General features: G+C 41.1%; 1 long non-coding RNA gene across 4 annotated transcripts in view; it reads left to right on the top strand.

Moving 5' to 3' along the window:
* The window catches only part of LOC122217460, a 66,597-nt gene that overhangs the window by 16,894 nt on the left and 26,068 nt on the right, over positions 1 to 23,635 (top strand). For 2 of the 4 annotated variants that reach the window (XR_006201515.1, XR_006201517.1), the window contains exon 3: positions 10,202 to 10,330. This is a non-coding gene — a long non-coding RNA (uncharacterized LOC122217460). Of the gene's footprint in view, positions 1 to 10,201; positions 10,331 to 12,239; positions 12,408 to 22,953; positions 23,063 to 23,635 lie in introns of those variants that run through there. The other 2 variants (XR_006201518.1, XR_006201516.1) reach the window with 2 other exon arrangements.

The following is a 23,635-nucleotide window of genomic DNA, read 5'->3' as shown; positions in this document are numbered from 1 at the left end:
TCCATACTTGCCTGAAGCATTCAGTGTGTTGTGTGCCCATTCCCCAAATTCAGATGTCAGAGTCCTAATGTCCAGTACCTCAGAATGTGACCTGATTCGGGAACAGAGTCATTACAGAGGTAACCAAGTTAAAATGAAGTCATTAGAGTGGACCTTAATCCGATATGACCAATGTCCTTATAAAAAGGGGAAATGTGGAGAGAGACACACACACGGGGAGGATGCCTGGCAAACATGAAGGCAGAGATCAGGGTGATGCTCCTATAAACGAAGGAGCCCTGAAAATCACCAGGAAACCATTAGAAAGTAGGCAAGAGGTGTAGAAATATTTTCTCACCTGGGCCTTAGAGGGAACCAGTTCTTCCAACACCTTGATCTTGGACTTCTAGCTTCCATAACATGAAGCGATGCGTTTCTGTTGGTTAAGCTGCCTAGTTTGTGGTACTATGTTCCAGCAGCCCTAAGAAACCAAATATGTATGCCTTCCACAAAATAATGTCACCTAAAAGGGAAGAATTCATGAAAAATTAGAAAAAGCTTTCCTGATTTTCCTTCAACCAGCTGAGGGATCCAGCTTCCAATAAACAAAGCTGACCTCCATCACTCCCAATGGCAACAACCATTCCCAGCGATGCATGACCAGCTGCCTCTGATGGAACGAGGGCCACAATAAGTGAGGGCTCCTTGGGGGCCTGTAGAGAGGACCTTAAGGGCCAGTGGAATAAGAAATAATAATAAAAAGAAAAAAACTCTCCAAAATTTGTCTGAGGGTTCCAGGATTATCCTGTCACTTTATCTGTCTCAAAAACTTCTGGGATGTACTGGCTGGCTTCAAAGATATAAAATTTCTTGGGGCGCCTGGGTGGCTCAGTCGGTTGAGCGTCCGACTTCAGCTCAGGTCACGATCTCACGGTTCGTGAGTTCGAGCCCCGCGTCGGGCTCTGGGCTGATGGCTCAGAGCCTGGAGCCCGCTTCCGATTCTGTGTCTCCCCCTCTCTCTGCCCCTCCCCCATTCATGCTCTGTCTCTCTCTGTCTCAAAAATAAATAAACATTAAAAAAAAAAAAATTAAAAAAAAAAAAAAGGTATAAAATTTCTAAATTGCTATTTTTAACCTGGGTTCTAATCCCATTTTATGCTTCGGTCAACTCTGACCTCAGGCAAATCTTGTCTCCTCTCTGAAACTCAGTGCACCCATTTGTAGAGCAGGAATCTAGACTACAAGATACATAGATTCTCCCTTTAAATTCAGTTGCTATGCAATTTGCCCCTCACTAGTATTGGGTAGTCTACGAAAGTAATGATGATGATGATGATAAATGTGAGGGCTTCTTTTACCAAGTTTTGTTCTATGAAGTTTTTATAAATTAATGAATTTAGTCCATGAAACTCTTTTGGAAGAAAAATAAAAGCAAATAGCTCTTGGTCATTCTCCAATTTCTCCACATACCCAGACTCAGTGGAATAAAAAAAGTTGTCGTCACAACGAAGCAAGTGACTGTCTCAACAGTGTGTGAAATGGTTCCTAACCTTTAGAGCACCAGATGAAATGGCTTGGTCTGCCTTGCATGCTAGACATGGGGCCTGAAGTCAGCCACAGATGCCACATCCCGGGCAAACAACCCAACACAACAAGTGGGCCTGTGTAGCCTATTAGCAAACTCTCATAAGCAATTATACAGAGACCGCTGGCCAAAAAGCCATTGACAGAGAAGTGAATTCAGTGTGTGATGAAACCATTGCTAAGAATTCCACCTAGTCTAGAAACACGTTCCATGAAAAATAACTCCTCTCAGGAAGAGGCTAAAGTCCAGTACATTGTTGAGGCTTCTAGGTACTGCTAAGGGTCAATACTTTTGTCTGGAAACCAGAAGCAGTGGGGCCGGCCTGGAGGAGGAGGTGACTGGGGCCACCTCTCCTCTTGCGAAGCAGGACAATAGGATCAAGATGACCAGGCGCACTCTGGGGTGGCCACCTGCTACCTGGAAAGAATTTACGAGCCCTAAAAGAACACTTCTTGGAACTCTCTGTTGCAAAGACAGGGAAGGATATGATGAAAATTTGTGGGCTTAGTTCAGCCTCTTTTAATGCCTTCTTTTTAACTAGAGGATTTTTAAAAATTATACAAGTGGAAGCACTTTGAAAAGTGAATTAAAAGATTTTTTAGGGGAGCCTGGGTGGCTCAGTCAGTTGAGCATCCGACTCTTGAATTCGGCTCAGGTCATGTTCCCAGGGTTGTGGGATCGAGCCCCCCACAGGGCTTTGCACTGAGTATGGAGCCTGCTTGGGATTCTCTCAATCTCTCTGTCTCTCTGCCCCTCCCCTCTCTGCTTGTGCTCTATAAATAAGTAAATAAATAAATAATATTTTAAAAATATTCTTTAAAAATAACACCACAACTTTAGTGTGCATTGTCTTGTAACAAAAGACAAATCGTTGATTAAATTTGAATCAATCATCCGTCATTAAATCTGACACCATTTAGTCATCTCTATAGATCAGTGACTTTGTCTTAAACCATCATCCTATAAGGAACTTCTGAGTAGAGGAGCAATCAAAACTATAGATTCATATCTATATGAATAATCCATATGAGTATATTGAACTAAAAGGAATCTTCTAGAATATCTGATCTAACTCCCTATCTTTTTACCGAGAATACCGAGGTGCGGAAAGAAATAAAGTAATGTGCCCAAGATCACGTAGCTAGTTAGAGACAGAGCTAAAAGGAAACCCACAGCTTCTGACACTGGGTGAGCCAGGACTCAGCGTTACCCCCACCACCTCCTAGATGCCCTCAGATCCTTCCCTGCACTCACCTCAGTGACTCACCACTGGCCTGGTTCTTCATTTCTATCTCTTGCGCGTGAAGGTTGCGGGGCTGACCATCTGTAAAATAGAAGCGTCTTTAGAATTATATTTTTGAATATCTAGAAACATCATTTTAAGTAACTGGGCTTATAGCCAGAATTTTCCACCGAGTGCTACCACCAAATAACTTGAATCTCATTTGCCAGACTTTCTTCCCTAATCTCCCTTCCCCTGTCCTCTATTAACAAAACAAAACAAAACAAAACAGAACATCAGGAAGAAGGAACAAGGAAGAGGCTCTCCATAACTGCAAGAATGCAGAACTGATCCCTGGTTCCTCAAGGCCTGGCTGAAGCCAGGGGGAGGCTGAGAACAGTTTTCAGGAAATGGGCCCCTCTAGAGGGTTCCCAGAGTGACAAGCAGCCATATTGGGTGTAGACTGAAGAGCTAGCTTTTGTAGGGAAGTCGCTCAGGTGAATGAAGTTCGAAGGGAAACAAGTTGGGGAAGCTTTAAGCCATGGCTTCCTGCACAGGACCCTCGGCCCTTAGCACTTTGGTGCTTAATGTTCTCAGCTTCAGCCGTGGACACACGATCCCACAATCCATGACATACTCATCTGTAACTTTGGGGAGACACCAGTTTGAATCACATGCTTTGAGGGGACTGTGAAGAAGTCAGCCCCTTGGCTAAAGCATGGGCCTAGCTCAGTATCCAACTTTCCTACTTCACTGGCCATGATTCTTTTTCTTCTGACACCAGCTTCTGACATAACAGCGTATGCTAGAATGGTATTGTATATGTGAGGATTTCCAGAGCTCTAGTGTTTTTCCAAATCATCAAAGATCTGCTCTGCAAGACCTGTCTGTGGAATCCCTCAGAGATATTCATTCGGCCCATGGCTGAAAACTGAAGAACAATCCTTTGATCAACTTGCCCTGAAATTCTTTTTTGTTTGTTTGTTTGTTTGTTTGTTTGTTTTTTGAGGGGGGGGGTGCAAATGAGCAAGGACAGAGAGAGAGAGAGAATCCCATGAAGGGGGGAGAGAGAGAGAAAGAGAGAGAGAGAGGGAGAGGGAGGGGGAGAGAGAAAGAGAGAGAGAGAAGCAGGGCTCACCCAAAACAGGACACAACCTCCCCTGACGTGGGACTCAAACTCATGAACTGTGCGATCATGACCTGAGCCGAAGTCAGATGCTTAACCGACTAAGCCACCCAGGTGCTCTCCTTGCCCTGAAATTCTTCCATCATTCTCTTGGCAGTTTACCTGCCATCTTCTCTTAGCCTTCAGCCCTATTCCTTCTCCTTCATTATGGCTCTTTCCCCTTGCTTGTCTAACCTGTAGGGTCTTTCCGTGCCTCGCTAGGGTAGTGGTGGACCTCCGCTTTCCAGAGCAGAGGTTCAGACGCAGTATGCATGTAGAGCTGATGGTCTGTTGCATCTTCTAGTACCCTGCTCGCTGGTTTCATCAGCTAGAAGAACCCTAGGGGAAAACCTGCATGTCCACGGATAGGGGTCAGATAACCACAGACATGTTCAGCAAGTTGGCAAGAGATGAACAGAAACCAAACTGCACAAGGAGAACTCAAGGAAGCCTCTAGCCTCAGGGAAGGTGGCGGCCAGTGTTGACTCAACAGCCGAGTAAGAGGTGGAGGGAAGTGGTCCCTGGAACAACACGGGGACTGTTTCCTGGGATCCTTTGCCCATTCCACCACTCCAACAGCTTTTGTGGAAGACAGAGGCAGAGAAGCCCTGTCCCTATGTATTTTGCAGAAGAACAGTAAATATCAGCAGTCTGGAATGTAGCAGCAGGCGGGGCACTGAGCAGAAGTCTGGGGTAAGGGAGTTCTTGTGGTGGGTGTGCCCGTCAGCTGGATTGGCAGACCCGGGGAGAACCGTGGGGTGGGCGGCCCCCCTGGGGTGGCCCTGAGGGGGTCTGCAGGAAACAGTGCCTACAGATCAGTGGGCAGGTCTGCAGCCACGGTAGCCCCAGAGGGTCCCAAGGGGCGATCTGCCAAGAGACCAACACAGCGTGGTGAGATGAAAATCTGCCAAGAGGATCATTTAGATTGAAGACCTCCAGTGAACTCAGACACTCTACCGAAGGGAGGAGATTGACATGGAAAGGGGCCTCGGGTCCTGCAGTCAAGAAAGTGGAAAGATCCAGCCACATTTGGGCCTGCGTAGGCATGTGATCTTACCTTTCTTGAGAGTCATAAGGTTGGACAACGTGAAGTTTAACAACACAAAGAGTTTGTAGACAGCTCTGAACAATTCACAGAAGAGGGGTCTCTTCATTTCTCTGTGAACCACTGTGCATGATTTGGCATAGATACAGACATAAAAGAAGTAAATCATAAGAACCAAGCAGACATGTGAACCCACCATGGGAAATGCAGTTTGCTACAGGACAGGGAGGTACAGAAATCATCCTACCAAGAGGAATTCTAAATCGTGTGATGTATGGTGTGCACGCTTTTATTTCTTCTTATTCAAATGAGCAGCATTTTCTGTGTATATGTGGACTCAGATTATTGGGCCTCCACCTTGGCCTCTAGTTTACCCAAGTTCAATGTACCCTGGTGTGGACCTCCAAAGATCGCCAAAAATTGCCCTAAAGACTTTGAACAACGATATCACCTTAGTGCTCTACATTTAGCATGCTTCCTTTCCACTGACTCAGTAGAGCCCTGTCCTACATTCTGGGACAAGAATGCTAACTCTTCTCTGCAGGAAGGCTCTGAGGATTGAGGGGGCTTTCTTTGTGTGGGCCATAAAAATCATTAGTACTTATTGTTAAAAAAAAAAAAAAAAACTTAGATTATAGAAATGTATAAAAGTAAAATATAAAAAGTTCTTTATTTTCCAACAGAACTTACTCCCATGCAGACGATCCAGACTCCCAAAAATAGACTCTGTGAAGAGGCTGGGGTACGTGTTTTATTTTCCAAGTATATTGAAGAACCCCGCCCCGCCCCCACGGGCACACACACACACACACACACACACACCAAGAAATGTAATCATACTACCCATAGTATAGGCATTTTGCTATTTCAATCGATACTCTGTCTTGAACACCTTTCCTGCCAGCACTTACAGATTTCCCTTATTATAGTTTTTAATAGCTGCATGGTTAGTCCGTTCTATATATGAACCATCTTTATTTAATCCATCTTTTATTCATAGACATTTAAGTTATTTTGAGTTTTTTGCTTTTGCAAAGAATGCTACAAAACTATCCTCGTGCAGATATCCGTGCACGGTTGCATGGTTTATTTCTAAAGGTAAATTTCCTGAAGTAAAATCGTCAGATCAGGGGGTGTATGTGTGTTTTGTATTTTAATGAATATTTTCAAAGGTTGTACCAGCCTATCCTCCCAGAGAGGTGGTGTTTGTGGATGTGGAGTGTGTTATTGCTCCAGGTCTTGAGAGATCCCTGTCTTGCCTATGAGGCTTGGAAGTAAAATCCTGGGGTGCCTGGGGGATTCAGTTGGTTAAGCATTCCACTTCGGCTCAGGTCATATCTCGTGGTTTATGAGTTCGAGCCCCGAGTCAGGCTCTGTGCTGACAGCTCCGAGCCTGGAGCCTGCTTCAGATTCCGTGTCTCCTCTCTCTCGGCCCCTCCCCCTCCCCTCAAAAATAAAAACATCAAAAAAAAATTTTTTTAAAGAAGTAAAATCCTGGGCTTCCATTTTGACTAAAAGAGCTCTCTGGTGCTCTTGGCCATTAGAAATTCAGCAAGTTCACAGTTCCACCAGTTTATTTATGGACAAGGTGGTCTTCAGCAGTTCCGGGGGAGGTGCCGTTTCAGAACCACAGAAGGTTGGCACAATAGGGTCCCCAGGGAGATGGTTGCAATCGACCTCCTCATTTGACAGATGAGCAAATGGAGCTGTGGGCGGATGCTGTCTCTGGGTGTGCATCACCCTGTCCCCATCCTTCTGTGAGATGTGGGTGTTCATCAGTCATCCAGAACTTCTGGGTCTTTCTAATGCAACCTCGGTACGGGGTGGGAGGGGACCTGCTTGTGGACGTTTGGCCGGCCACCAAGGCTGTGAGAGGTGTTCCCGCAATGTACGTCATCCCAGTGTAAATACGTGGTACCTGCACGGGGCTGGACAAAATGATGACACTGTGTTTGTTGAACAACAGATTGAGGTATAAATCTACCTCTCGTGGCATGACTCACTCTTCAGCATGTGATCTGTGGGAGCATCCCTCTCCATCCCAGCCTTCCTACTTCAGCCGTTAGAGTCAGAACTCCCTCCCTGTCAGTATGTCTACCCAATTTCCCACCTCTCTGTCTCCTCACCAGAAGAAGAAGCCTGGCTCCTCTGAGTGGTCGGACTGGCAAGAAGGAAGGGCCCCCCCGGGTCCTGTCCCAGAAGAGGTGTGCCTGGAGCGCCACCCTCCCAGGCTGCCTTGTCAAGTGTGTGGGTGCACACCTTACAGGAGGCGCCTGACCCGGTCCAGCTCTGACTATGTGCCCGCACGCGTCTGGGGATAGATGGGCAAACGGATTCAGTATCTCTGTGGCCCTAGTTCTAGGCTGACTCAGTCTGGCTAATCAGAGGATATTTTCATCAGACTTCTGTTTTGATCTTCTGATTGATACAGAACTCACCGGAAGAAAGGAGTTTTATTCATTGGCTGTCTTACAACCATAACATTCGCCCTCAAAGGCTGTGAGTTTGAGGACAGGGGAGATAGACCCAGTGACTCACCTAACAAATGCTCAAAGGCTTTCTGTGTGCAGCAGCTGGTGGGCCACGGGACCCTCGTTCCTTTTCCCCTCAAGGAACAGGGATCCAGTTGGACTGGGTCTCTCAAGTATATTCAGTAAGGCAATGCCCTTTTTTACCAGACTGATAGGATTGGGATCCAGGAACCTCCTGGAACTTCAACAGGCTGGTTAGCAAGGGTACAGAGGTGCCTGCAAAGCTGAATTGCACAGAAGAATTGTGAGACCACGTACGCACGCGTGCGCACGCGCGCGCACACACACACGTGGGGTGGGGGTGGGGCAATTAGAAAATAATTAAAAATATAACGGAGCCACATCTCTCAAATCGTTAGGAATGTTCCTGATACGGGAAGAAAACCAAAAAACAAGTTGCAGACTAATGCATTTACTTTAATTATATTTAAGTAAAAACAAACCAGAAAAGAATCTATCTCTATGTAAATATGCATTTGCATCTGTTTGAATGAGCAAGGGAAAATCGTGGAAAGTAGATAGCAGGTGTTAGTGCTGGTAGCTCAAGAGGATGGGCTTGGCGAGGAGGCCAAAAGAGAGGGCTCGCTTTCATTTTAGAAATCTTTGTACCATTGCCATTGTTACAATAAACTTGTCTTAACTTTTGTACCAAAAACCGTCAGGAGAGGAAATTAGATGAAAAGGAAAAGGAAAATGTTAGTTCCAAATTCGCATATTTCTCTGTGTTTGGGGGGAAGGGAGAGAGAAAGGGGGAAGCAACAGATAGAATAGTGTATATCATATGATCTATTTATGTCAACGAAAATGATTCATTCACACATATGCTAGTATTGCATCAAAATATATTTCAGTACAGTTTGAAATATTTGTCGTGGGCATGCAATTCCTTCATTTGTCAAAAAAACTTAATTATATTTGTGAATAATTTATAATACAAGGAGAAAATGCTGGTGATGTATTAAACAAAAGAGCAGTATATCAACCTGCTTACATATTAAAATTTCAATAGTAAGGGAACAGTCAGGGGAAATGTACAGACAAAAGACTGGGTGAAAAAGTGCCATAATGTCAACAGTGACGGTTAAATTATAGGTGGCATTTGCTAAAATTAAAAACAGGTCCTGTGGGCATGACTTCACCTCTGATGCTTAGGGTTGGGAAAGATCTGGCCTGGTTGCGGATAGACAGCAGATTCTAGGACCACAGCACCTTCCTGGTACCCCTTGGGGGTCCTGTATAACGCCCTCAGTGTCAGCTAGGACATGGGAGGGACTGTGCAAGAAACAAAGCAGCCAGCACAGAGAGAAAAGCAGCTGCCAGCCCTCACTCCAGTGACAGGGTCAGTACCCTTTTCTCTGACTACAGACAATATTATGAAAGATGGGGAAAAAAAACTTCATTGGTTTGAATAGAAGTGAAGAATGTTCTATGTTAAACAGCAGCCTTTTACTAGAGAGACTCAGAACACAGACTCTGGAGTTAGACTGCTTGGATTCGAATTCCAGCTCTGCAAACTGGGTCAGGTGCACGCTTCTTCACTTCTCCATGCCTTGACATTTTCATCTACAAAATGGGAAACATAAAAATAATAGCATACGCCCCATAGGGTCCTCATGAAGAGTCAACAAGTTAAAAGATATAAAAATCTTAGAGTAATACTTTGAACATAGTACTATATAAGTGTTTGCTATTGTTACTAACAATATTATTCCTTACATATTTAGAAAATGGTGGCACTAATTCTTGGTCTGTGGTCATTGCTTTAATAATTTTTACAATTTATTGGAGGTCAAAGTTGTGTCTGGAAAATACCTGGATCTCTCAAGGCGCCTGGCTGTCTCAGTTAGAAGAGTATGCAACTCCTTTTTTTTTTTTTTTTTTTTAATGTTTTTGAGAGAGAGAGACAGAGACAGAGCGTGAGCTAGGGAGGGACAGAGAGAGAGGCAGACACAGAATCCGAAGCTGGCTCCAGGCTCCGAGCTGTCAGCACAGAGCCCAATGCAGGGCTCGAACCCACAAGTGGTGAGATCATGACCTGAGCCGAAGTCGGGTGCCCAAGCGACCGAGCCACCCAGGTGCCACTGCCTCCCGTGCAACTCTTGATCTCAGAGTTGTTAGCTCGAGCCCCACAATGGGTGTAGAGATTACTTAAAAATAAAATTATTCTTAAAAAAAGAAAATACAAAAGGGCACCTGGATGGCTCAGTTGGTTAAGCATCCAACTCTTCATTGTGGCTCAAGTCATGATCTCAGAGTTTGTGAGATTAAACCCCACATCGGGCTCTGTGCAGATAGCATGGAGCCTTCTTGGGATTCTCTCTCTCCCACTCTCTCTCCCCGTTCCCTGCTCTCTGTCTCTCAAAACAAATAAATAAGCTTAAAAAAAGAAAAAAAGAAAATACATGGATCTCTTCAGGAAGGGCCATGGGGTCAAAACAAACAGTACATGAAAGCTTTGCCCTAATTGGCTCTCCCATGCAGGCTTGGGTTTGAGAGCCTAGAGGTCTTGCAGAAAAATTATGCACTGGGGCAGGTGGTGGAGACAAAAGACATTCTCAACAGGGAACATCTCAGACCAAAGTCTTGGAATTTTCCTTAGCAAATTTAAGAAGCTTTATACTATTTCAACTCATAAAGCTAACCAACCAGGTCTGAAGCACTCCTTATATTTCAGGACACGGTCTGTATTGTTCTTGGAGCCACCATATCACACGCTATTTCATTCATGCCATGAACCAAAGTGAGCCCAAAAGAAGATTCTACAACTGATATGCCATTTGCATCTCCTTGGATAAATAAACAGGTAAAGGACAACAGCCACACAACTAAATGAATATCTATAAATATTGTCCATCTAACTCTGTTTTCAGGTGCTATATATTTAGTTATTGGGAATGCTCATATCTTCATTCATCAAGTTCTGCCCAGGTAAGGTCCTATATGACCATGTCTTCTGCAAAGTGTCCCCTACTAGTCACTCCCAGATCCCATGGATACCCTGCCTTTTGGAATTCTTAAGCCTCTTAAATAATTCCCAACTTTGTTATAGACTAACTTGCATTGTTACAGGTGTTTCATATGTGTTTGTCTCTCTTCTTGATAAACTTCCTGATGATAAATGGTATAAACCTACTCCCTGTCTGTCCTTTCCCCACACCTGAAAACAAACAAACAAACAAAAAAAGCTGAGCATACTATGAAACTTAATATAGAATCATAGGCTCCCAGAATCTGAGAGCTAGAAGGAACTTTAATCTATGGAAGGACTCCTTTCATAAGATGAGGAACCTCATCTAGCATCATCTACCAGGAGGACTATTGAATCTGAAGTGTGGACATGCCAATAAACACACACAAACATACACACATTCTTAGTAGCCAGTTCAGTTGAAGTCAAATAGGCACCATCTACCATGACAGACCCAGACACAGCAGAATTCTAAAGCAACCTCTGATCGGCCAAAGGGAGACCCTAACACGTCTTTCTCCATCTGCTGAGACGGGAGATTTCTGGGAGCTGTTCTTTTTTATTGTCTTTGCCCTACAACTGCAAAGGGAAAGCACCGTGGTTTAACTAGCCCTAAAGTCTCAGCCAGTAAACCTTGGACACATGCTTTCTAGTTCACACTGCGAAGCACTGTGTTAACATGGTACTCGATCCTGTTAATAGCACTAATCAGGAAACTCCGTGCAGAGTTTTATTTATTTATTTTTAATATGAAATTTATCGTCAAGTTGGTTTCCATACAACACCCAGTGCTCATCCCAACAGGTGCCCTCCTCAGTGCCCGTGCGGAGTATTATACCTTTATGCTAATCTATCTTTCTCATAAAATGTAAATAGGGCTAGACATTCAGCCCAGGATACTTTTCACCCTCATATGAAAAGAAACAACTGCTGGCCGGGGGCCCAGGGTGGGTGAACATGGACCCCAGCAACAAGTCCCATGTCTTGGTTTCTTCCTTCCCTAATGAGCACAGATGGAACCAGGAAATTGGTTCCCATAGTTATTAACTGTGACTTTGGGGGTAAAGCAAACCCCATGCTTTCCTCACTGCATTTATAAAGCACACACGGTAAGAAGGAATGGGACTTCACTGGTCACCCACAAACTTCTTGAATCCTGTGAGTCAGAAGTGCCATTGCAAGTGGGGAAGGACTTTGCAGCTTGAGTTTGGTGGTGGGGCTTCTGGTGTGATTAATCTCGGAGAAACCTTCTTCCTCTTACCTTGCATCCATTAGACTATGCACTAATCAGCGATCGTGTGTCATTTATTTTTGTATCTTCACACTAGCAAAGAGCCTGGCATGCAGGAAGCGCTCCAGATGTAGTGATTGAACTGATGTGAAAGTGACCAGAGTAGATGGTGGGCAGGCTATGGCCCCTGACAGTAACTGGCCCCTTCAAGATGCTTTCCTTCTATTCACCACCAGTCGCCACTCCTTTTCCTCTCTGCACATCTCTGAGATTGAACAGGTTGGCCCTGACTGCAGAGCAACCCCCAACTGGCTCTCATCTAGTTTAGAAAACTGACATTTGTTTACAGATGATCCCAGATTACACAATGCTTGCCACTTTCCCCAAATATCATGCGTCAAAACGTAGCCTGAATATAGATAGTAAAACGATCACTGATGTTCTGCCTAAAGGCCTTCCACAAGCTGCAGAAAGAATATTAATTCTGTGCCCTATTTGTTTTCATTGCCTAAGGGAAGCCCGGGACAGACACCAGAGCATCTTTAATCTTCTCTGTTTCCTGTCTGGGGAGAGGCAGACTGACTCTCCTTCCACAGACTTTCATATTCAACCCTATCCATTCATGTCAAATTGCTGAGCCAGGAGAAAGCACACAGGAATCTGATGGAAGTTTTTTCCCAAGTGAGGAGTACCATTAGTGTAATATAAATACAACAAAACCTTGCAACAGTTCTGAAATGACTTTCTTCTGCATCTATTCAAACACAGGATGTTTCTTCTTTCATAACGGTCCAGTAGAAGGACTACCAGAATGTTTTGCCTCTCTACCAAGTTCTGTGTCTCAGACAAAGTTTACCCACAGCCCAAATTTCATACAATTATTGAATTGTAGAATTGCAAGAACGCTTCTAAGGTTACCATATAATATTAAGTAACTTTTTCATTCCAAAGGCTTGACTAGCCTTAAAGTCTACGTCTTTCTATAACATCCTAGGTTATTTGTGGTCTTATATTCTAATAGAAGTCCAAAAAAATGGAACAGTAGCTGTACTTACGATTTAGTTTTCAGCATTTCCTGAAATTGATTTTACCATAAAGTAAGTGAGCTTTAGAAAGGGAAATATGTTTAAGGACCCAGAGTCTGCTCTATTTGGACTTTGAGAAAAACCGTTCATTTTTCTAGCAAACTTAGAAACTATTTCTTAAAACAATTTTTAAGCAAAAGAAAGGATTTCCTGATAATGCTTTGGCAAGTAGTAATCTTTGACAAGGATAAGCCTTGCGAGAGCTTTTTTGACCTAGCTTTTTCAATGAATCGTTCTCACTATTACATTTCTTTTAAAAGAACATAATAATATGTTTAATGCATTAAGGGACAATAAAGATTACACCAACTAGTCAATCAAAAAGTACAAACGGCCCTTACTAGGTGGCAATGGTTGGCCTAGATTTTCAGTCTGCATAATTGATCCTGCACAGAGGTAAGCACGTCTGCAGCCAGCTATGCTGAGGATGAACCGGAGCCTTCTTCAATGATTCTAGCCGACAGAACATGCTCACAAGTGGATGTCTCCTGTTACATGCTGCCTAGCACCACAGTCTTTGTGGGTGATGAAATACAAACCATCACCACTGGAAAACACACACACAACCACGCACACACATTTCATCATACCCACTGTCTTTCACTATACTGCGTCATGGATTTCCCCAACAGGAACAAGACTAGGGTGCAATGAGTGAGGCACTCATCTTGGGAACAAAATTTAGGATGATACCAAAAAACTCAATTACCAAGATAAATGATAGTTTAATGCAATAGTCATGAAAATAAAATTCAATGCAAAAAAAATCCATGACAAACAAAATATTGAAAGTCTAAATAACAAGATGCAACCTGTCCCTTGTACAACCTTGCCTCACTTGTCTTACACCAACCTTGGCCCTTGTTCCAATAAAACTTTATTTACAAAAACAGGCAGCCAGCCATGGGCCATGGTTTGCCAAACTGATTTTTTTATATTGCATTAAAATACTATTTATCTTGATTACTGAGTTTTTTGGTACCCCTTTAAATATCATATCCTTGCCCTGGTTCTGTTCTCCCACTGAACAGTAAATACTATGAGGACAGAAACCAAGTGTTAATTCATCTTTGGTACACAAGTGCTCATTGAATTCTCAGAAGTGATTCTCAGAGATGAAACTTAAATTTACATTCCAATCATTTCCCTAAACGTAATCCTTAATTTTCTGGTAAAAAAGATACATAGATTGTCCCTTAAGAGAAATGGAAATATATAGCATGAACTACAAATATAATCATCATATTTAATATGGATGTTTTACTTCTAGCAATTTATCATAAGAAACTAATTCAGCTAAGCAAAAAGATATAGGTATGAAAATATTCATAGCAGCATAAATAATTCCCAAGGGAGGAGAGCTGTTTAATATATGATCATATGTTAATATGACAGAATCATATGTATTATTAAAGAAAATAATTTTTAAAGATATTTAAAAATTTGAAACATTTTGTATCATAAACTAATAAAAAGTAACAAAATACTAAGAAATATGTACACCGTGGAAAATAAACCAATGTATACAATTCAAAATTAATATGCAAAACAAGCTTTTTTAGGATTATGGAATTACATTTTCACATTTTCTACTAAATTACTCTTTAATCATGTTTTCATAGTGCTTCTATTAAAATAATTTGAATTAAAACATTTTGAATAAAATATTCTCAGCACAGGGTAAGTCCAATACCTATAGCAGATTTCCTCTCAATGAATATCCCAACCCATGGTAAGAGGAATTGAAAACCAGAGAACAAAAAGTGATCTTTCTTTTACTTCCAGTTAATTCTTCACTCTTGATTTTTCTTACAAAGCTTTCAAAATTACTCTGTCTAAAAGCGTGGCAAATACTAGGGGGAATCACATGGAGAGGATTTAAATATCACAAGTTTCCACTTCAAATGTAGATGAGCATAGAGGTAAAGAAAGAGAGAAAGTGTTCTAGGGCAGAGACCAGTAAACCAAGGTCCTTGGGCCCAATTCAGGTTGCAAACTAACAATGGTTTTTATATTTTTTAAGGGTTGAGGAGAACAAAGAGGAAGAGAAGGAGAGGAAATGATAGAGGCTTACGTGGCCAACAAAACCTAAAATATTTACCATCTGATCTTGTACAGAAAAAGTGCCAGTCTCTGCTGTAGGAGAAAAAATAATACATGTCTCTGTGTTAGTCGACTTTATACATTTCTTTAATTAGTAGCTTTTACCTTTTTAGAGCAGTTTCAGGTTTCCAGAAAAATCGAGCAGAAAGTACAGGGTCCCCACATAGCTTCCCCCTCCCAGTTTCCACTGTTACTAATATTTTGCATTAGTGTAGTAATTTGCTACAGTTGATAAACCAATATTGATATTATTATTATTAACTAAAGTCCATCATTTACATTAGTCTTCACTCTTATTGTCGTACAGTTCCATGAGTTTTGACAAATGCATAGTGTTAAGTATCCACCGTTACGGTATCATACAGCATATAGTTTCACTGCCCTAAAAATCTCCTGTGTTTCACCTTTTCACCCCTCCCTTTCTCCTCCCAAAACACCTGTCAAACACTGATCTTTTTACTGTCTCTGTACTTTGGCCTTTTCAGGAATGTCATATAGTTAGAATCATACAGCATGCAGCCTTTTCTGACTGGTTTCTTTCACTTACAATATGTATTCAAGATTCCTTCATGTCTTGTTGTGGCTTGATAGCTCATTTCTTTCTATCACTGAATAATATTCCATTGCATGGATGTACCACAGTTTGTTTATCCATTCACTCATTGAAGGACATCTTGATTGCTTCCAAGTGTTGGAAATGAGGAAAATTATGCTATAACATTCATGTGCAGGTTTTTGTGTGGACATAAATTTTCAATTCATTTGAGAAAATACCAAGGATTGCTAGATCCTATGGTAAGATATGTTTAGCTTTGTAAGAAACTATCAAACTGTCTTCCAAAGTAGCTGTGCCATTTTGCTTTCCCACTGGCAGTGAATGAGAGTTCCGGTTGTTCTATATCCTCACTGTATTTGATGTTGTTAGTGCTTGGCTATTGGCTACTTTAAAAGGTATGTAGGAACATCTCATTATTGTTTTAATTTGCAATTTTCTGATGACATATGATGTTGAGTATGCTTATTTGCCATTCATAGATCTTTGGTGAGCTATCTGTTCAAATATTTTGCCCATTTTTAAATTGGGTTGTTTTCTTATTATCAGGTTTTAAGAGTTCTTATATATTTTAGACACAAGTCTTTTATCAGATGTGTGCTTGCAAGTATTTCTCCCAGTCTGTGATTTGTCTTTTCATTCTCTTAATGGTATTTTTTACAGAGCAGAAATTTTTAATTTTAATAAAGTCCAACTCATCAATTTTTTGTGTCATGGATCATGCTTTTTTTGTGTGGTGTCTAAAAACTCATCACCAAACCTAAGGTAACCTAGATTTTTTATCTATGCTACCTTCTAAAGATTTGTAGTTTTGCATTTTATATTTAGGTCTATGATCTCTTTTGAGATATTTTTTGTGAAAGATGTAAATTCTGTGTCTAGGTTCCTTTCTTCTGCTTAAGGATGTCCATTTGTTGCACTGCCATTTGTTGAAAAGACCATCCTTTCACCATTGAATGACCTTTGCCCCTTTGCCAAAGATTAATTATATTTGTATGGGTCTATTTCAGGGATCTCTGTTCTATTCTGCTGATCTATTTGTCTATTCTTCCACCGACACCATGCTGTCTTAGATACTGGAGCTTCATAGTAAGATTTGAAGTTGGGTACTGTCTGTCCTCCAACCTTGTTTTTCTCCTTCAATATTGTGCTGACTATTCTGGGTCTTTTACCTCCCATATAAACTTTAAAATTAGTTTGTCAATATCCACAAAATAATTTGCTGGGATTTTGACTGGAATTGTGTTGAAACTATAGATAAATTAGGAAGAACTGACATCTTAACAAAATTGAGTCTTCCTATCCATGAACATGGAATATCTTTCTATTTGTTTTTTACTTCTTTCATCAGAATGTTTTAGTTTTCCTCATATAGATTATGTACATATTTCATTATATTTACACCTGTGTAGCTAATTTTTGGTGCTATTGTAAATGGTGTCATATTTTTTATTTCAAATCCCAAATGTTCATTGTTGATCTATAGGAAAGCAATTGGTTTTTGTATGTTAACCTTGGATATTTACAAGGATATATAGCAAACTTACCATAAGATGCTTATTCGTGCTTTGAGATCTTCTACATAAGCAATCATGTTATCTATGAACAAAAACAGTTTTGTTTCCTCCTTCCCAATCTGTATACCTTTGTTTCACTTTCTTGTCTTATTGTGTTAATTAGAACTTGAAGTATAATGGTGAACATGAGTGGTGAAAGGAGACATCCTTTCCTTGTTTGTGATCTTAGGGGAAGAGTATCTGGTATCTCACTTTGAAGCATGATGTTAGCTATAGGGTTTTGTTATGGCTGTTTTTCCTCAAGTTAAGGTAGTTTCCCTGTTCCTAGTTTGCAGAGACGTTTTATCATGAGTGGGTATTGGATTTCGTCTAATGCTTTTTCTGCATCTATTGGGTATCATCTTATAATTTTTCTTCTTTAGCCTGCTGATGTAAAAGATTTTATTAATTGATTCTTGTATGTTGAACCAGCCACGCATACCTGGGTTAAATCCCACTTGGTCGTGGTGAGAATTTTTTTCAGTTGTTTTTATATATCTTTTCATTGTTGGATGCTATTTGCTAATATTTTGCTGAAGTTTTGCATCAATGTTCATAAAGACATTGGTATATAGTTTTCTTCCTTGTAATGTCTTTGTCTGGTTTTGGTATTAGGGGTCTACTTCCTCAATGAGTTAGGAAGTGTGCCCTCTGCTTCTGTTTTCTGGAAGAGATTGTACAGACTTAGTATCTTTTTTATAAAAAAATAAATTTACCAATGAAGCCGTTTAGGCCTAATCTTTTCTGTTTTGGAAAGTTGTTAGTTGTTGGTTCAATTTCTTTCACTGCTATAGGCTTTTTCAGGAAGTTATTTCTCCTGTGTGAGTGTTGGTAGTTATGTCTTTCAAAGAATTGTTGCATTTCATCTCAGTTATCAAATTTTGAGGCATAGAACTGTTCATAGTATTTCTTTCTTATTCTTTTAGAGTCCATGGGATCTGTAGTGATAGCCCCTCTTTCACTTCTGATATCAGTAATTTGTATCCTCTCTCTTTTTTCCTTTGGTTAGTCCAGCTAGAAGTTCATCGATTTTACTAATCTTTTCAAAGAACCAACTTAAGTTTTGTTTATATTTTCTATTGAGTTTCTGTTTTCAATTTCACTCATCTCTGCTGTAATTCTTATTATTGATTTTCTTCTGCTTACTTTGGATTTGATTTCTTCTTTTTCCAATTTCCTTAGGTGGAGGTTTATACTATTGATTTTAGATCTTTCTTCTTTTCCAACATAGGCATTCAATGCTATACAGTTCCCTCTAACCACTGCTTTTGCTGCATCCATGCATTTTGAGGATTTGTATTTTTATACACATCTATGTGTTAAGTAGTCTGATTTTTTATTTTTTTTTAAAGTAAACCATATCTATATTTTCATTTCTAATAAACAGTTCTTTCTTAGAGTTTCTTTAAAGTTTGAAAAGATGTGATGGGAAGGAAAAATAATGGGGAATTTGTAGAGAGTGAACTACACTGACTTTTCCTGAACTAATTATTGTGAAAAGTGACTCTTACATCTTCCCAATGCATATAGCCTATGCCAAAGAGCTCAGACCAAAAACAGCCACTCCTCCCATTCCTCTTCACCTGGCCTTTCTTTGTTGAGAAGTGATGTCTTACTAAATGTTATGGTGAAGCTGAAACCAGCTTGTACCTGCTCTGGACAGTCCATTGTTAACCTGATGTCACCTTGAAATTAGCCATGGTGAAAGTATTTGTACCAGGGAAATTGGCATGTAGCACAAATCAGGACTAATTGTGGGTAGAGGAGGCAGTGGGGTGGGGGGGAGGCTGGCTCATCAGTACAGCAGTGCCAGATTATAAAACCTATTTATTTCCCCTAGCTTTCTAAATTTATTGGGCAGAAATAAGAAACAGAATCTATTGTACGTGAATATTAGAGAATCATAGAGCTTCCAAAACCCACTATTTCCTCCAGATGCCGTGAATATGCCAGGCCATGTGAGAAGAAGAATTCTTCTTTCAAGCAGCAATGTGAAATGTAGCTGGGCAAGAGTCCAAAATAGATTTTCTAAGAACACTCAGTTATGTCTTTTATAAACATAACGAAAATATTCTTCGACAAACTTCCATAGGGTTAACCATAGGTGAAGTGATTCATCCAAATGTACAAGCTAAAAGTAACTAAAAATGGAAGCCACAGACTTGGATTATTATTTACTCCATGGTGGTTTGGATCAAGGTTTTCCCCTAGGAATCAGTCTCATGCGTGGTGCCAGAATAAGGGCAGTTATCTGAGGCTTGGGTTTGGAGGGACTGGGCAATAACAGGGAAAAAAAGGCTGGAAGAGAAAGAAAGGATGTTCCCATAAAGCTAAAAATACCTTTAGTGTCATTATATACTTATTTGTATACAAATGCACATTCCTAACTATAGTTTGAATGGACATCTGGCCCTACAATCTAATTATTGCCAGAAAGAATAGAGACGGATGATTCTAAAACTAACGTGACTACTTTCAATCATTTATAAATAAAAATTATACAAAACAAATTATCTCATTTAATTTCTTTGGTGTATATTTTACAAACTCATGAAGAGAAGCACACGCATGCGCGCGCGCGCGCGCACACACACACACACACACACACACACACACACAGACGTGAAAATCCATCCGTATCTATCTCTTCAACTTTCTTCCACCTCCCTACAAAATAAAATTAAATAAAAATCCGTTGTACTATTACTCGTACGGCACTTATGGTCTAGGAAGGCTTTTCCCAGACATTATCCCACTCAGTCATCTTTTGTTAATAATGTAAATATTATTTGCATCCTAGTTTAGAGGTGAGAAAATTGAGCCTCTGAGAGATTAGCCGACCTGCTCCAGGTCAGCATATGCATCGGGATTCAAATGTAATTTCTTTTTAACTAGAGCCCTCTATTTTCCTTTCATCACATGTAAACTTCTGCTCTATTTTGCCATTTCCCCTGTCATGGCTGCCCCGGACAAATATTTTAACCAAGGGAGTGGTGAAGGGTGGCATGCCATGTGGGCATAAAGATTATATTGAGCTGAAGGCAATGGAGAAGAAGCAGACACAAGAAAAGCTCTCTGCTCTCCCCTCTTCCCCTAAAAGCAGGACAGAAATTTACAAAGGTGTCCGTTCCTTCTCCCCTCTCTACCAGGAAGGGCAGAAGTCAATCTCCAGAGACAGCTCTAGACCCTGATCCATCCAGAGACAACAGCAGAGGAATCCACCTAACAAACTTTGTAAAACTAGCCCTTGTCTCCACCATTAGTTTCCTCATGTATTTTTCTTCCCACAATTTGTTGCTCTAAAGAAACTTAAAGTCCTTTTCTTTGGTCTTGTCACTTCTCGAAAATGTTCTTTTGTGAAGATCCTGTATCAGCAGGTTTCTAACCAGCCCTCTGAGTTACTCACCACTGGGTGCTCCCACGTTTATGATCAATGCACCTGTTAATAAACTTGGGCTTGTTTTTTCTCTTGTGCATCTGTAGTTTGTTAGTCTAATTGCAGGGCCACTGCCTGAAACCTAAGATGGGTATAGGAAAAAGATTTTTTCCCCTCTCCTACAGTGTCCTACAACAGGAATAGCCTTAGACCAAGAATTTTCTTGCTCTCCTTCTTCTCAGATTCATGCTATACTGCACATTACCCTGGAGGTTTCGTGTCTGCATTTAGTGTCTGCAGTATCTTTAGTAAGAAATGTATCTGCATTGGCCTAAAACATGATCCAGCAAAGGGTCTTTCTGAGGCAACCATTTCCCTCTGAGCCCATGGGCTGCCGCCCTGCTTGGGTTTGGTTTTACAAAGCACAGATAGTAATATCGTTACTGCTGAACTCCTAATGCTTAAAAAGAGAGTTCTCACTATGTCATAGCTTCTTTTTGGACTTTCCTATACAGAAATAGAGAAAATAACTTTTTAAGTCAACAAGGTACTAAGGATGAAGTCATTTGCATTCCTGGAATGTCTAAATTTGCATCTATACAAAAGAAATTTTTTTATTTCTCTAAAAATGAAAACTACCCGTCCAGTATCATTAAAAGTCTCTAAGTCATTCTGATAGATTTTTTTTTTTTTTTTTTGATGTTTAAGGATTTTGGTCTGGTTGTTATTACCATTGATTTTCATAATCTTTGTCAGCCACTTCCTATGTATCTGCGACCTCATGCAAAGTGTATTATTCAGGTCATAAAACGCAAATATGAATAGGGAGTGTGTGTGCTCATCTCAAATTCTAAGAATTTATGACCAATTCAAAGAATATATTTTTTAAAACAACAGCATTTTCTTCACGTGTTTTGAAGCCCAAACTAATTTTGGAAGATGCCTTTGGATTTCAAGCCTCTCTAGATTTTAAAACATACAAACATAGACAAGTATTCAGGTTATAGAATCATGAGGAAAGGCTAAACCAGCTGGAATCATCCCAAATGAGCTGCTTGATTGGTGTCTAAATTGCCCAAATACCCCTTTACTCTGTCTGGGGTAGAGAACCTGCTTCTGATTACAGACACTATTTGAAAGCAAACATGCTGTAACCAATTTGGCTCACCAGCATCAGGAACTGTCGATTTGCTTCATGACTAACTCTATCCGGGTATTTTGTTAAGGCGGCACCTCAAGATATTAGAAGTAGGCTCATAATTCACTCTCCAACAGGGAGGTGAGGAAAAGCATTTTCTAAAGCTCTTACGCATTAAATACTCAGTACAGGGTGTTAAATTAATTAAACAAGGAGACCGTTAGACTGAGGTGGTTCTAATACCTTAGCAGCCCACGTAAGCAAACTAAAACCGAAGTCGGTAAATGCCTCAAGGTTAAGAAATCTAAATCTAAGGACAACCAAGGACAAACAGCCAACTAGGCCTTTTTCAAATCAAGCAACTGCTTAAACTGTAGCCAATCAAATAATTTCCTTGCCTTGCTTCCCATCTTCTCTATAAAAGTCGTGCCCCTACCCACTTCCGGCTGGAATTCTCCAATTCGAATTGATGTTGGCTCATATACACTCCTAAAACTTTTAATATGTCTCCGTTTATCTTTTAACATGAGACAACGTAAGTGGGAGGACTGTGTTGTTATTTGAATTATTTGTGAAGTATTTCCCCCCTTCCTAAAATTCCTCTTTAGCTATACGGGATAAAATTGAAACAGCAGACCCGTCCTTAAATTTAAGTACGAAGTTACCACACAAATGAATCCCTCCTCACCTACCCTTTGCTAACAAAGGGTTTAGGGGAGAGGAGAAGGGGGTTGGTCCTGCAGCTCAATACACATGGTTACTTGGCACCGGCCGGGCCCCTGGCCTTTGGTCAGGTAGCTCTTGGGTTCTGGAAAGCCGGCACGCTTCTCCAGAGGGCCAGCCTGGGGTGGGTTCACAGAAGGGAAGATCTGAGCACCGAGATGCTCCTCCCATATCCTATTAAAGAAAAGCATCCTCTGAGAAAGCTACCGAGTTTTGAGACACCAACACCCCCAAGGCCTCCACCCGAAAAAGCCTCAGGGCTCTCTGTTTGTTTCAGTTTCTCGATTAATGAACGTGCGCTTCTGAGTCCAGAAGTAGCAATTGTCTCTCTTCTCTAAAAGCAGCAACAGGACACACCCAGGGCTTTGGGTTTGTGTTTGGAAGGTAGCTTCCGGTCCATCATTTCCCCCACCCCACCCCACCCCACCCCCAGCCCACATGGTGTTGCCTAGCTGGATCTGTAAGTGCCTCATTTACAACCCGAAAGGTTAAAAAAAAAAAAAAAAAAAGTGATGGCTGGAATTTAAATAGCAATCCCAAAGAGTTCTTTGCCTAGCAGAGAAACCAATTACACGGAAATCCTCTACTATTTTAACTTCCTGGGGTCTATCCCCACCCCCCATCTGCCAAACGGTGGCAAAATTGTTTTGAAAGCACCAATGTGCACTTTTTTGTCTTGGGAATGGGTTGCAGAGAGCTCATCGGATTTTCCAAGACCCAAAAACTTGTGGAACTACTACTGTGAGATGGAGAAATGGAAATGCAATCAACAAAGCCAGAAAGGAAGAAAGGAAGGAAGGAAGGAAGGAAGGAAGAAAGAAAGAAAGAAAGAAAGAAAGAAAGAAAGAAAGAAAGAAAAAGAAAGAAAGAGGAAGAAAGAAACCAACCTGGTGCTCCCTGAACTAGATGACAGTCTCCCTGCAACACTACTCAAGCTATGAGGATTCCCGCTGAAGCCAGCAAACCAGCAGTCGGGGGAGCTTCCCCTGGGCTCCCAGTGTAGATCATTCTCCTGAGAATCTGGGAAGGCTTCTGGCTCATGGACGCAGTGTATTTGCATGAAAACAGTCAGAAACATACCAAGAAAAGAAGACTCCTAACATTGCTTGTCTGCACTCTTGTTATGACACAGGTAAGTAGGTGCACGCGGCGGGTTTGTGAGACCTCTGTCACTTCTTGTACTGAAAAGGACCAAGGCCATCTAAAGCCCCTTCAACTGGAAAGCGATTTTTAAAATAATGTTTTAATTGAAATACAACAAATATACAAATGCATAAGTTATAAGTATGCATCTTTATAAATTGTCACAGAGTGAGCATACCCATGGACCCGCCCCCCATATCGATATATAAAATAAAGCATTACCAGCATTTTC

The sequence above is a fragment of the Panthera leo genome, chromosome B1 (genome assembly GCF_018350215.1).
Source record: "Panthera leo isolate Ple1 chromosome B1, P.leo_Ple1_pat1.1, whole genome shotgun sequence".
Classification (NCBI taxonomy): domain Eukaryota; kingdom Metazoa; phylum Chordata; class Mammalia; order Carnivora; family Felidae; genus Panthera; species Panthera leo.
The sequence above is the reverse complement of the archived record's forward strand: the minus strand, read 5'-3'. Positions and strand labels throughout refer to the sequence as shown.